Genomic DNA, 15,670 nt, shown 5'->3' with positions numbered 1-15,670 from the left:
TTCTCCTGCGGTGTATATAGTAGTATATAGCAGTGCATACGGATACTGGAAGCCTGTGCTAGCATTTCTCCTGCGGTGTATATAGTAGTATATAGCAATGTATACGGATACTGGAAGCCTGTGCTAGCATTTCTCCTGCGCTGTATATAGTAGTATATAGCAGTGTATACGGATACTGGAAGCCTGTGGTAGCATTTCTCCTGCGGTGTATATAGTAGTATATTGCAGTGTATACAGATACTGGAAGCCTGTGCTAGCATTTCTCCTGTGCTGTATATAGTAGTATATAGCAGTGTATACGGATACTGGAAGCCTGTGCTAGCATTTCTCCTGCGGTGTATATAGTAGTATATATAGCAGTATATATGGATACTGGAAGCCTGTGCTAGCATTTCTCCTGCGGTGTATATAGTACTATATAGCAGTGTATACGGATACTGGAAGCCTGTGCTAGCATTTCTCCTGCAGTGTATATAGTAGTATATAGCAGTGTATACGGATACTGGAAGCCTGTGCTAGCATTTCTCCTGCGGTGTATATAGTAGTATATACGGATACTGGAAGCCTGTGCTAGCATTTCTCCTGCGGTGTATATAGTACTATATAGCAGTGTATACGGATACTGGAAGCCTGTGCTAGCATTTCTCCTGCGGTGTATATAGTAGTATATAGCAGTGTATACGGATACAAGAAGCCTGTGCTAGCATTTCTCCTGCGGTGTATATAGTAGTATATAGCAGTGTATACGGATACTGGAAGCCTGTGCTAGCATTTCTCCTGCGGTGTATATAGTAGTATATAGCAGTGTATACGGATACTGAAGCCTGTGCTAGCATTTCTCCTGCGGTGTATATAGTAGTATATAGCAGTGTATAGAGAAGAGGGTTGCATTGACAATCCAACACAATGGGCAGCACATTGAACACATTTTATAAGTGGTCAGAAACTTGTAAATAACTCATGAAAGAATAAAGTTACGTTAAAACCAAGCACATGTTTGTTTTTCTTGTGAAATTCCCAATAAGTTTGATGTGTCACATGACCCTCTTCCTATTGAAAAAACAAAAGTTGGATTCAAAATGGCCGACTTCAAAATGGCCGCCATGGTCACCACTCATCTTCAAAAGTTTCCCCCCTCACATATACTAATGTGCCACAAACAGGAAGTTAATATCACCAACCATTCCCATTTTATTAAGGTGTATCCATATAAATGGCCCTCCCTGTGTGTGTGTATATACCGTATTTATCGGCGTATAACACGCACTTTTTAGGCTAAAATTTTTAGCCTAAAGTCTGTGTGCGTGTTATACGCCGATACACCCCCAGGAAAGGCAGGGGGAGAGAGGCCGTCGCTGCCCGCTTCTCTACCCCTGCCTTTCCTGGGGTCTAGAGCGCTGCTGTCGGCCCTTTTCACCCCCTGGTTATCGGCGCCGCTGCCCGTTCTGTCCCCCTGACTATCGGTGCCGGCGCCGATAGCCAGGGAGAGAGAAGCGGCGCCGACAGCCAGGGGGAGAGAAGGGGCAGCGGCACCCATTGCCGGCGCCGCTGCCCCGTTGCCTCCCCCCATCCCCGGTGGCATAATTACCTGAGTCCGGTCCGCGCTGCTCCGCTGCTCCAGGCCTCCGTCGTGCGTCCCCGGCGTCATTGCTATGCGCTGAACGGCGCGGCGCTCTGATGTCATGCGCCGCGCCGTGCATAGCAATGACGCCGGGGACGCACGACGGAGGCCTGGAGCAGCGGCGCCGGCAATGGGTGCCGCTGCCCCTTCTCTCCCCCTGGCTGTCGGCGCCGCTTCTCTCTCCCTGGCTATCGGCGCCGGCACCGATAGTCAGGGGGACAGAACGGGCAGCGGCGCCGATAACCAGGGGGTGAAAAGGGCCGACAGCAGCGCTCTAGACCCCAGGAAAGGCAGGGGGAGAGAAGCAGGCAGCGACGGCCTCTCTCCCCCTGCCTTTCCTGGGGGTATATCGGGGTATACACGCGCACCCTCATTTTTTCATGGATATTTGGGTAAAAAACCTTTTTTTACCCAAATATCCGTGGTAAAATGAGGGTGCGTGTTATAGGCCGGTGCGTGGTATACCCCGATAAATACGGTATATATATATATATATATATATATATATTGATAAGTACCGTATTTATCGGGGTATACCACGCACCGGCCTATAACACGCACCCTCATTTTTCCAAGGATATTTGGGTAAAAAAAGTTTTTTACCCAAATATCCTTGGTAAAATGAGGGTGCGTGTGTGTGTATGTGTATACCCTGAGACTGTTTCTGACCCCGCAGAAGCGCAACTTTTTTGCGGGGTCAGAGACCGCCGTCGCTGCCCACTTCTCTCCCCCTGCCTTTCCTGGGGTCTAGAGTCCTGCTGCCGCCGCTTCTCTCCCTCTGGCTATCCATAGACCGCAGCCGCTGCCCCATTACCGCCCCCATCCCTGGTTTTATAATTACATGTTCCTGGTGTCCACGCTGCTTCTGGCTCCGGGGGCGTCCTTAGCTGTCACTGTGCGCCGGGCCACTGACGGTGACGTCGCGTTGAGGACGTCACTCGTCATTGCGCAGCGCATAGCAACAACGCAGGAGACCGCCGGAGCCAGAAGCAGCGCGGACCCCGAGAACAGGTAATTATAAAACCGGGGATGGGGGCGGTAATGGGGCAGCGGCGGCAGTCTTCGGACCCCAGGATAGGCAGGGGCAGAGAAGCCGGCAGCGACAGCAGGTCTCTCGCTCCTCAAAAGCCGCTGCAGTTCATTGATTTAAAGCGCCCGCTTTAAATCAATGAACTGCAGCGGTTTATCGGCGTATAACACACAGATAGACTTTAGGCTAAAAATTTTAGCCTAAAAATATGTGTTATACGCCGATAAATACGGTAATCAAAATGAGAAGGGTCATTCCTGTCACTGGTACCTGCTGGGTATGACATGGGTCCGGCTACCAAGCCCGCGCCATACTCCCTCACCTGACCCATGGCGTAAGTGTAAGTGATGGATCAGGAAGGAATAGGCTGACAAAAACCTAGGCACCAGGATGAAATGCTCAGTTGCCATGGCGTCCTGGTGCCTGGGGTTAGTTAGGCACCACAAATATAATGGAGCCACCTGGACCTGGATCGGCTCATCCTGGCATATGTAAAGAGTAGTACAGGAAATGTAGTACCACACTGTACAGTAGAGGGGCGCTATTAGAGATTCAATCAGTGCATAGATTTCATCTTCCAGCTATTCACATGTGCTGCAGATCTGGACTGTCCGTGACATTGTGTAAGGAGTTTGGTTTCAAGTTAGACGGCTGGAAAAATTGTAACCTGAGGGGTCATTGTGCAGACAGGAGTCTGTCGCCGCTCATGGCGCTATACATCCATTAGACAGGATATCAGTTTAACAAAGCTGGAGGCCACAGAGGGGTCATGTGCCGTATAGCCGAGACCTGTACAAAACCGCACTCCGTTTCACAACATATACAGGATAAGGCCATGGCTTTCTTATCTCTCACCTGTACTTGCAATGCACAGTTTACCACATGCAGTTTTCATACAATGTGCAACTTAAAGGGGTACTCAGTAGGGATCGACCGATATTGATTTTTTAGGGCCAATATCAATAATCTGTGACCTTTCAGGCCAATAGTTGATAACTTATACCGATATTCCAATATAAGTTACCGGCTATTATTTCTACCCCCACAGAAGCCGCTGCAGATCAATGATTTAAAGCGGGCACTTTAAATCAATGAACTGCAGCAGCTTTTGCGGGGCCAGAGACCGCCGTCGCCGCCTGTTTCTCTCTCCCCCTGCCTGTCCTGGGGTCCTCCCTAGTCCAACCACAGCCACCCCATTGCCTCCCCCATCCCCAGTGTTATAATTACCTGTTCCCGGGATCCGCGCTACTTCTGGCCTCCGGCGGCGTCCTGAGCTGTCACTGTGCACACTGACAGTGACATCGCGTTGAGGAAGTCACTCGTCATTGCGCAGCGCACAGCAACAGCGCAGGACGCCGCAGGAGCCAGAAGTAGCGTGGACCCCGGGAACAGGTAATTATAACACTGGGATGGGGGAGGCAATGGGGCAGCGCGACGGCAGTCGTATCTCTGGCCGGGGCATTATAGGCATATCGGCAAGGTAATTGCCGATACCGATAATGTCCAAAATCGTGAATATCGTCCTATAAGATCGGCCAAACCGATAAACGGTCGATCCCTAGTACTCCGGGGGGAAACATTTTTTTTAAATCAACTGGTGCCAAAAAGTTAAACAGATTTGTAAATTACTTCTATAAAAAAAAAAATCGTAATCCTTCCAGTACTGGTTAGCAGCTGTTTACTACAGAGGAAATTATTTTCTTTTTGGATTTTTTTTTTTTTGTCTGTCCACAGTGCTCTCTGCTGACACCTCTGTCCATTTTAGGAACTGCCCAGAGCAGAATATATTTGCTATGGGGATATTCTCCTGCTGTGGACAGTTCCTAACACGGACAGAGGTGTCAGCAGAGAGCACTTCCTGTAGTCCAGAGAAGTTCAGTGTGTGCAGCGAGCGGGTGTGTCCCTTTCTGAGCTCCTCCAGACTTCAAGAGGAAAAGCAGCAGGTGTTACATCAGCCTTTCCCAGGAGCGTGGAAGGCTCCTCGGGAGAGCCTCCCTGCATGGAGTCTCGGGCCTCCACTCCTCGTTCTTCCAGGCTGGCGGGGAGTGGAGAGAAAATTGCAACAGCCAATGTTCCGGCCGGAGGAAGAAGATCTAGCAGAGTCTGCAGCAATGCAGGCTCTGCTCCTCCGGCAACGGGTGCCAGACAGAGATCTGGTGGAAAGAAGGCGAGGAGGAAGACGATTGAGATGTGGCAGAAAGAGGGCCCAAGGAATCCAGCGAGACCTTCTGTTCCCGCATGACAGCACGCTTTTCAGAGTTTGAGCGGTGTGGTAAGGAGCTAAGGTTTGCAAGAGAAAACCTGCGCGGGTCTCAGAGTCTGGCAAACTCTGGGTCCAGGAGGAACAAGCCAGAGCTGAGGAAAAAAATCACAGCCCTGAAGGCTGAGATAGAAAAGCTGGAGGAGAGGAGAGCCGAGATCCTGTAGGGGAGCGGTCTTTTCCGGGAAAAGCTGGTGAATGGAGACCGGTTTACCGCCATGAAATCCCCAGGTAAGGTGGATGATGGGGAGAGTAGTGGCGGTGAAGAAAGTGAGGATGGTGGTGATGAGGAGGAGAGGGTGGAGGAACATGCTGTGCCTGTGGCTGCTCCCTGTGATACCCAGGACAGCTACATTGAACCGGCCCAGGTGGCACTTCCTTCCAGTGACAGCAAGGAGGATGATGTGGAGAGTGAGGCTGGGGGCTTATTGAGGGCTATAGTCATGCAAGAGTCCCCAGCCCACCTCCAGAATTTTACTTTTGGGAATGATTTATGTGATGCTGTGGCAGTGAAGAGGAAAGCTAAGAAGCAAAAGACCCAAGAATCTTTACAGTATGTATTTGTTCCTTTCCAGCAGTCTGGGCCAGCTGCAAAGCTGGTTCAGGCTGCTGGGCCCCCCAGACTGCCAGACCCCGTTTCTGTGGTGGAACGGAGCCAGCATGGGGGGTACAGCATGGCGTCAGTAAAGGCTGTGGATGCAATAGAAGTGAAGCCCACCCATCCTGCCGGTAGGGAGGGGCAGGATGGGCTCATGGTGGGCAGCTCTGGCACTACAGGACCGCCCCAGGGTGGTGGGGGGCGTGTCCAAGTGCCAGAGGCGAGCTATGCCGCCGTGTGCTCGGGGGGGGGGGGGGCGGTTCCCCAAGTGCTGTGGGCACTACCGGCACTGCAGGGCACTCCTCTGTGGGGGAGGGGGGGGGGGGGGGGGGGGGGGGGAGTGTCCGGGTGCCAGTGGCAGAGAGTGGTAGGTCCATGTCTTCGGGGGGCGGTCCTCCGAGTATAGTGTGTTCTGCGGGCACTGCGGGGCACTCCTCTGTGAGGTGGGGGGAGTGTCCGGGTGCCGGAATCATCTGCAGAGCCCGTGCGGTTGGGCAAAGCAGGTGCTGGCATTGTGGGAGGAGCTGGGGTGCGCCCGGTGGGGCAGCATCAGACTCTGATAATAACATCAGCCATGGAGAAGGAGCCATTGGTGTCGACCCCAGCAGCAGCACCTAAGCCAGAGAAAAAGACTATTCTGAAGCCAGTAATACTACAACTCCCAGCCAGCCCAGAATCTATTAGTCAGGTCAAGAGTGCAGGGTGTGTGAATGCTGAGTGTAGTAGTGTTGTGGATGAGAGAAGTGTATGTGGGAGTGTCAGTGGAGTGAATGTTGGTGGGAGTGGTAGTGGTATGAATGGGAAGTCTGGTGTGGATGAGAGTAGTGGTGTGAATGGTGGTATAGGTGGCTCTGAATCTGGTTCTGGGTCTGGTCTGGCTGCCCCCCCGGTAGTGACTGCTCCTAGGAGCTATGCCAATGTCACTGCCGGGGGTTCAGAGAGGTCCCCGTCTCCATCCGGCCCTGGGGGCCATTTGCAACAGCGCCTCCTGGAGGCTCTACGCAGGGGTGACAGGTCGATCCAGGTAGAGGGAAGGGGTGAGGTCGACCTGTCTTTCTGGATAGAGAGGCACGGTTTGGGGGCTTTCCGAGAGCGGAATGGGGAGGTGGTCTGGTCCCTCCCGACACCCGGGCAGGACAATAACCGTAGGAATGTGGTCCGTCTGATTTGTAGGGGCGAGGATGCGTGTCCACCTCGCGCTAAAGTGGTTGAGCTCCTCCTTCAGATGGAATTCAGGGCGAGTGACATCTTTGCCCTGATTCACCCCTATGGTTCGTCTGACTTTGATGTCAGTTTCGTTCGGCCAGAGGGTCTTGAACTCTTCTGGTCAAACTACGAAGTGGCGAAAAACGAGCCCGGCTGGCGGGATTTCGCCGTAAAGGCGATTTCCCGTCAGAACTCTGTCAAGAAGGTGACCGTTTTGACCCGTAACGAGTCGCTTTCTTGTTATGACATCATGACCTGGCTCGGTCGGTATGGGGATGTGACGGACATGCCAAAGAAAAACTTTGATGAGCACGGGATCTGGTCTGGGGCCTGAACGTTTTCCGTCAAACTCAAGCGTTCAGGCAGTACGGTTGCCCGTACGGCAGCCGCCTTCCTTGGACGTGATAGGATTCAGGTCTTCTACCAGGGGCAGCCTAAGGTCTGTTACAGGTGTGGCAGCCCCACCCACTTTAGCGCAGCCTGTACTGTGCAGGTCTGCGCTTTGTGTGGTGGGGTGGGTCACCTGACCGCATCCTGTCGGCAGATCCGGTGCCACCTGTGTGGTGTCCTCGGACACCCTTTTAGCCGTTGTCCTAGCGCCTTCGCCCGTGCAGCGGCCGCTCCGGCTGAGGACAGCTGTGAAGTTGCCTCGGCTGGGGAGGGTACGGGCAGGGATGGGGGCGCAACAGGGCTTGTGAGGAGGAAAAAAGGGCCCCGCCAAACTAAGGCGGGAGGAAAATCGGAGGAGGAGTAGGGAGCTGGAGAGTGCCCAGGTGGCGGGGGTAGCTTCAGCCCCTGCTCCTAAAGCTGGCCCTGTAACTGCTGAAGCCCTGGAAGAGGACGTGCTAGATGAGGAGATCAGGAGGCTGCACAAAGAGGATGGCAATATGGCCGACCCTTCTGATTCCTCCCACTATGAAAGTGTGGATGAGGATAGTGGGGAGAAGCCTAAAAAGATAGATAAGGGCAAAAGGAAAGGGAGAAAGTAGAGGTCAGAGTCCTCTGTTCCTTGTACTACGGGCCAGGTCCAAAACGGAAGCCTGACTGCCCCCCCCCCTGATTGACCTGTCAAACCGGTACCTCGTCCTCAATACCATCTCCTGCCCCTCCTTGGAGGGGGAAGGTGAGGGCGGGGTGCCTAGGAATAAAGAGCCTCTGGGGGGAACTGGGCCCTGTCCTATTGAGGCACCTTCCTCGGAGGGCAGGGCTAGACCGGGGCCAGAGGGAGACGGGGACAATATGGATCTATCCGAGTCCAAAAAAAGATCAAAGAGTGGTCCTGCCCTCTCATCTTCTTCAGGGGATGAGGGGACCAAAAAGAAAGGAAAAGAAAAAAAAAGGTAAAGGGTGTGGCCGTCTAATTTAATCACCCTTTATGGCGGCACTCACCCAATTGACGCTGGCATCTATTAATTGTGCCAGCATAAAGTCTGATACGGCTAGATTTGCAGCCTTTGATTTTCTCGGCCGTGTTGAAGCCGACATTTTCTTTTTACAGGAGACAAGGTTGTCAGATCTAGCCTCTCTGGTAAAAGCCAGAAGAGAGTGGAGGCGTGGTCCCTCCCACTGGTCTCTTGCGGCTGAGCCGTATAGTGGGGTGGTGGTCCTTTTTACCGCTCCTGTTGAATGCCGACGGGTAATTGAATTAGAAATGGGGAGGTGCCTGATCTTAGATGTCTTCATGAAGGGACAAGAGCTCCGGCTCATTAACATCTACGCCCCACAAACTAAGCGGGGCCGTAAAGATCTCTTTATGAGGATTAAGCCCTTTCTTTTTACGAGTCGACAAGTGATCTTTGGAGGGCACTTCAATAAGGTCACGAGGTCCCAAGATAGGAGAGGCTCCAATGGTCCGCTGACTTGCGATAGTGTGGCACTGATTAGCATAGCTAGAGAAGCTCACCTAGAGGATGCCCACATCCGGAGCCCCTCGGGCCACACGGGTTTCACCTATCATCAAGGAAGTCGCAGGTCTAGGATAGATCGGTTTTATTTAAAGGAGGAAGCCATCTCTTCCGCAGTGTCCATGGTTGAGGTGGAGTTCTCCGATCACTGTATGATTTAGTTTTCCCTGAATGTTTCAGAGACCCCTCGGATGGGTTATTGGAAGCTGAATTCCTCCCTCCTGGAGGAAGCGGAGGTAAGACAGTCCTTTGAGGATTTTCTTCAGCCAGGTACCTTTACTGGGCCTTTGTAGTAGTAAGTCAGAGTGGTGGGAGATATTCAAGAAGCGGGTTGCAGGGTTCTTCCGCCAGCTCTCGAGCCTCAGGTCCCTGAACAGGTATCGCTTGTATCAGGGTCTGAGGAGGAAACTCGAGCTTCTTGTCTCGACTGGAGGTAGTCGTGATGATATCTCCAGAGTCAAGTCCTTGCTGATGAGGTGTCAGTACGATAGGCACGCATCTTTGGTTTTTGAGAGGGATTTCGGGAAGTACCGCTCGCCCGACCCTTACAGGAACTGCAAGATGTCAGTGAGTAGTAAAATCATCTCAGGACTGGTTGATAGTACGGGATCCCTGAATCGGTCCAGATCAGGGATCCTGGAGGTCGTCAGATCTTTCTACTTGCACCTCTTGGGGAGGAGGGATCTAGATCGAGACAGGATGTCGGCTTTCCTGGCTGAACCCATTCCTGAGCCAGGGGTAGACCCCTCTCTTGATGTTTTGCCGGAAGATATCACGGAAGAGGAAGTGAGGCTGGCGATCGAGGGTCTCGCCCCTAAGAAGTCGCCAGGTCCGGATGGCTTAACATCCGAGTGGTATAAGACCTTTAAGGAGTCTTTAGCTCCCCTCTTGACCAAGGTATTCAATGAGTGTCTCTCCTTGGGCACTCTGCCGTATTCAATGAGGAGGTCAGCCCTGATTCTTCTCTCAAAAGGTAAAGATCCTAGCCGGATTGAAAATTGGAGGCCCATAGCTCTTCTCAATACGGACAGGAAGCTTCTGGCCAAGATACTGTTTAATCGGTGGGTGAAGTTTGCACCCCGGCTCCTTTCGGGGGCTCAGCACTGCTCTGTTCCAGGCCGAAGCACCTTAAGTGCTGTCCTCCATGTCAGGGAGGTAGTGGAGCGGAGTAGTGTGGGTCTCTGGAAGGGGTACTTACTGTCCTTGGATCAGGCCAAAGCATTTGATCGGGTGAACCACAAGTACCTCTGGTCCGTCCTCCTGAGGTATGGCTTACCGAGTACTTTCGTGAATTGGCTTAAGATCTTGTATGCTGTGGCAGAGAGTTTCCCGCTGGTGAACGGGTGGTCTGGCCGCTCCTTTGAGGTGGGGTCCGGAGTCCGTCAGGGTTGTCCTTTAAGCCCGCTTTTATACGTGTTTGCGATTGATCCCTTCGTCCGGAGGGTAGATCCTGGGCCGTTTGCAGGAGTCGGGATGAGTCTGGTGGAGCTGGATGTCACCCAGAGAGTGGTGGCGTACGCTGATGATGTCACTATTTTCGTCTCCTCGAGGGAGAAGGTCGATGTGGTGATGTCAGAGGTGGATCGCTACTCGGAGGCATTCGGGTCCAAGTTCAACCAGGAAAAGTGTGAAAGTCTCTGGCCGTTTGTTCTCCCGGAACCCTCCCGGGTCCCCAAGACTCAGCAGGATGATTATCTCACCAAAAACTGGGACGGTAAGCTCCAGGATGCCACTCAGAGGGTGAACATGTGGAAGGGTTGGTCTATGACCCTCAGGGAAAGGGTACACCTGATCAAATCGTACCTGCTCCCCTTGTTTATCTATCTGGGCAGTGTATGTATCTTACCAGAGGCTTACTACACTAAGGTCTACGGCCTGTTTTTCCAACTGTTATGGGGGAACAGGTTGAACCTAGTCAAGAAGGAGGTTACGTACCACACGAGGAGACTAGGGGGGTTTATCTATGGTAAACCCTGTGGTGTTCTTAACCAACACCTTCTTGAAAGCTAACATCTCGAACCTCTGGAAAGAGAGGGCTCCTCCGTGGGTACTCTCCTGCAGGGAATGGTTTCGGCATTCCTTCCAGGAATGGGAGACAGGAGGGCAAGTGAAGGACCTCCGTACGCCCCATGGATATCTTCCGGCTTACGCTACCCCGACTCTGAAAGCGATACGTCGGTGGGGTCTGGGAGTGTGGGAGATCAGGACCCAGTCAAGGCAGTTCCTTGACAAACTGGTTCTGCTGACCCACTTCCAGAGGCCTCTGGCGCTCAGGGTCTGCCCAGGTCGGGATCTGAGGGTGGGGTTGTATCTTTTAAACTTGAAAAGGATCCCCCAGAAGTTTTGGGACTTGGCCTGGAGCTGCTTTCAGGGGAAGCTATATGTGAGGGACAATCTGAAGTACAGGAACTCTGATGACCGGGGATGTCCCCGAGAAGAGTGTGTGGACACACTGGAAAGCATGGACCACTTCATGGTTCATTGTCCCTTTAACGTAGGGGTCTACAAACGGGTGGGTTCTTCCATCGGCTGGAGTCAACTTGCCGGCCTTACCTATTCGGAGTGGGCTTATGGGGCATTCAGGACCCTCGGTGGCCGAGAGCGGGGCACTTTATTTTTAGTCAGCTTAGTGGTTAAGTATCACACGTGGAATGCACGGTGCTTAGTGTCCACCCAGCAGAAAGTCCTCTCCGATGTGGAGGTCTGTAGGAACATCACCGGTGACCTCGGGAAGATCAGGTCTTTGGAGTATGACAGTCTTGGTACCAGTAGGGCTTCTCTCCTATGGAGAGGGTTTTCTTTTCATGTGCCCTAGGTACTAGACCTTTTTGGTAGAGTACCTTTATTTTAGTTAGGGACAGGCATACAGGGATAGGGATAGGGTGATCGTAGGGTCAGTTTTAATGAAGGGATAGAATTAGGGAGAATAGTAGGGGGAGTTAGGGAAAGAGTTTAAATTTCTTCAGTGTATCAGATCTGCCATCCTTCTCCCTGGTGGTGGGCTGTTGCATGTGCACCATAGCTTTTTGTTTTGTTTTCAGCTGATATGGTATGAAGGGCTTACAGGCACTGAACTTGGGCCTAAATTGGGTTGTGGTCTTGTATATAAGGTTGTATTTAGTTGGTTGGAGTGCTAGGTGGGGAGGGTGTATGTGTGGGTGGTGGGGTTTTGTTTCTTAGGGGACCTGACATGGGTCAGTTAAGGACTGGACTTAAGAACTGTACGAACGGTTATGGACTGACCCATGTACAGGAGGGGTGGTGTGGGAGAGGGCACAGTTTTAGTGTAGGATTTATTTTAGGGTTTTTGTATGTAGTTTTGTGAGGCACATTTATTATATTTGTATGTATACTGTGTTATGTATATTGATTTATATTATTTATTTGTTGGTATATTGTGTTATGTATTTTGTGTTATCTATTTTGTGTTATCTATTTTGTTTTATATTATGTAGCATTAGCCATAAGAAAAGGGCAGTCGGACTAGCTGTTATTATGTAGTATTATTATTTTTTTATAGTATGTCAGTGTGTGTATATATATATATATATATATATATATACACACATATATATTAGAGATGAGAGAACTTACAGTAAATTCGATTCGTCACCAACTTCTCGGCTCGGCAGTTGATGACTTTTCCTGCATAAATCAGTTCAGCCTTCAGGTGCTCCCGTGGGCTGGAAAAGGTGGGTACAGTCCTAGGAGACTCTTTCCTAGGACTGTATCCACCTTTTCCAGCCCACCGGAGCACCTGAAGGCTGAACTAATTTATGCAGGATAAGTCATCAACTGCCGAGCCGAGAAGTTCGAATTTACTGTAAGTTCGCTCATCTCTAATATATATATATATATATATATATATATATATATATATATATTTTTTTTTTTTTTTTTTTTTTCCCTTCTTCTTCCCCCAAGTATGGATGATTTTGAGTTATAGCCAGGTGGTGCTGAATTTTATGTTAGTTCATTTATTTCATTTAAGTAGCCAAGTTAAGCTAATTATTATTATTTTTTTTATTAATTTTTTTTTTTATTGTGTGTGTGAGTGTGAATTTCATAGTTTGCTTAGGTGTATAGTTGTAGTTTGGTATATTTTAGAATGTATTAAAGCTGGGCTGGCCGGTCAGGCAGGGTTTTATTTTACATTTCTGTTGTAGTTGGTTAAGCTTGTTTTGTGTTTTCATTTTTGGAATTGTTTTGTATTTTTATAATTAAAAAAGAAGAGTGTCAGCAGAGAGCACTGTGGTCAGACAGAAAAGAAATTAAAAAAAAATAATTTCCTCTGTAGCATACAGCTGCTAATGAGTACTGGAAGGATTAATATTTTTTAACAGAAGTTATTTACAAATCTGTTTAACTTTCTGGCACCAGTTGATTTAAATTGTTGGAATGCTGTTAAGCCTTACAGCATCCCAACAATACAATATCAAATTCAGCTCTGCTACATGTGAGTGACAGAGTAGGGAAACAGCAAAAACTATGTTGAGAGAAAATAAATTCAGCTCTGAGCTATATAGTAAAGTAGCAGCCGCCAGACCTATGTCAATAGATAACAAATTCAGCTCTGCTACATGCGAGTCATAGAGTAAAGCAGCAGCCAGAACCATGACAATAGATAACAAACTCTGCTCTGCTACATGTGAGCCATAGAGCACAAGCCAGAACTATAACAACAAAACCAACTCAGCTCTGCTACATGTGAGCCATAGAGCACCAGCCAGAACTATAACAACAAAACCAACTCAGCTCTGCTACATGTGAGCCATAGAGCACCAGCCAGAACTATAACAACAAAACCAACTCAGCTCTGCTACATGTGAGCCATAGAGCAACAGTCAGAACTATAACAACAAAACCAACTCAGCTCTGCTACATGTGAGCCATAGAGCACCAGCCAGAACCATGACAATAGATAACACACCCGGCTATTAATGTCAGGTAAATGCGGGAGAATAAATCTAGAACACAACCCAGTGTAACCTCAGCTCACTCACCAGCACACAACCGACCCGACTTCTCTACCGGCGAGGGGGCGTGTCCTGCCTCCGGTCACATGACAGCCATTGGGCTATGATTCCCGTGCTGTCCCGGTGTTTGCAGATGAATTGTATCCCAGTCTGCACAGTGCAGCGATCGTCACGTGATACATAGGAAGCGACATTAGAGCATCATGGGAGATGTAGTTTATGTGGTTTTGAGCTATGGCAACCTGCTATAAGGCGTGGCATAGCAAGCAAATGGGCGGTGCTTGGTGATGCCAGTGTCTTACCCTCAAGACGAAGTGGGTGATGCACTGATGCCATGTGACCCGTGTGTGGTGCTTGCCAAATATACATCCAGTGCAGTATTTCTCAACCAGGGTGCCTCCAGCTGATGCAAAACTACAACTCCCAGCATGCCCGGACAGCCAAACACTGTCCGGGCACGCTGGGGGTTGTAGTTTTGCAACAGCTGGAGGCACACTGATTGGGAAACACTAATTCCAGTGTATGAGCGAAAACCTGGAAATCAACAGCGCTTCTGTATATGCAAGTTCATTTATTAACCCAACTCTTTCCAAACTGGGTGCTGGGTACATTAGTGTGTAATGAAGAAAACTGTGTCCCTGTAGCGGAATGTGACCCTCCACACAGGGACACAGTTTTCTGCTTACCCTACCCCAAATCCTAACACCTAACCTCCGATCCTAACCCATATGCCTAATCCTAACCCTTAAAACCAATCCTAACCCCTAATCCTAAACCCTAACCCCACCCTAATCATAACCCATATCCCTAATCATAACCCTTACAACCAATGGTAACCCCTAATCCTAAACCCTAACCCTTACCCCTAATTATAACCCATATCCCTAATCATAACCCTTACAACCAATCCTAAACCCTAATTCTAAAACCTAACCTTTACCCCTAATCATAACCCATATCCCTAATCATAACCCTTACAACCAATCCTAAACCCTAATTCTAAAACCTAACCTTTACCCCTAACCATAACCCATATCCCTAATCATAACCCTTACAATCAATCCTAATCCTAAACCCTAACCCTTACCCCTAATCATTACCCATATCCCTAATCATAACCCTTACAACCAATCCTAAACCCCAATCCTAACCCTTACCCCTAATCTTATCCCTAATCCTAACCTCTAATCCTATCCCTTAACAGTGATCAGCACTGAGAAGAGTAGAAAGCGCTGAGCTCAGGTCACATTCGGCTACGGGTCACTGTTATTAAGTGGGCACAACCCGTGGTGCTGATCTTATACTGGCCAGCACCATGGCCGCTTAAAATCAGTGAGCTGCAGTGGTTGCCTGAACTTCTGACAAGTGACACCCCTGACATTGCACAGCGGGAGTGCGCCACTTGTCAGACCCACCGAGGGCATCACTTGTCATACCCACCGAGGGCATCACTTGTCATACCCACCGAGGGCATCACTTGTCTGACCCACAGAGGGCATCACTTGTCATACCCACCGAGGGCATCACTTGTCTGACCCACCGAGGGCATCACTTGTCATACCCACCGAGGGCATCACTTGTCTGACCCACCGAGGGCATCACTTGTCTGACCCACCGAGGGCATCACTTGTCATACCCACAGAGGGCATCACTTGTCTGACCCACCGAGGGCATCACTTGTCTGACCCACCGAGGGCATCACTTATACCCACAGAGGGCATTACTTGTCTGACCCACCGAGGGCATCACTTGTCTGACCCACCGAGGGCATCACTTGTCATACCCACAGAGGGCATCACTTGTCATACCCACCGAGGGCATCACTTGTCTGACCCACCGAGGGCATCACTTGTCTGACCCACCGAGAGCATCACTTGTCATACCCACAGAGGGCATCACTTGTCATACCCACCGAGGGCATCACTTGTCTGACCCACCGAGGGCATCACTTGTCATACCCACAGAGGGCATCACTTGTCTGACCCACCGAGGGCATCACTTGTCATACCCACCGAGGGCATCACTTGTCTGACCCACCGAGGGCATCACTTGTCATACCCACCGAGGGCATCACT

The 15,670-nt window shown here is 50.2% G+C and overlaps 1 protein-coding gene across 3 annotated transcripts in view; it reads right to left on the bottom strand.

Moving 5' to 3' along the window:
• Nucleotides 1–13,784, bottom strand: part of SLC26A11 (solute carrier family 26 member 11) — a 75,286-nt gene extending 61,502 nt beyond the window's left edge. The window contains exon 1 of one of the 3 annotated variants that reach the window (XM_056550178.1): nt 13,623–13,784. The gene's annotated coding sequence lies outside the window, so the exon portion shown is untranslated. The remainder of the gene's footprint in view (nt 1–13,622) is intronic. The other 2 variants (XM_056550177.1, XM_056550174.1) reach the window with 2 other exon arrangements.
• Nucleotides 13,785–15,670: the final 1,886 nt, after the last annotated feature.

The sequence above is a fragment of the Hyla sarda genome, chromosome 13 (assembly GCF_029499605.1).
Source record: "Hyla sarda isolate aHylSar1 chromosome 13, aHylSar1.hap1, whole genome shotgun sequence".
Lineage (NCBI taxonomy): Eukaryota > Metazoa > Chordata > Amphibia > Anura > Hylidae > Hyla > Hyla sarda.
This window is presented reverse-complemented; position numbering and strand designations above follow the sequence as displayed.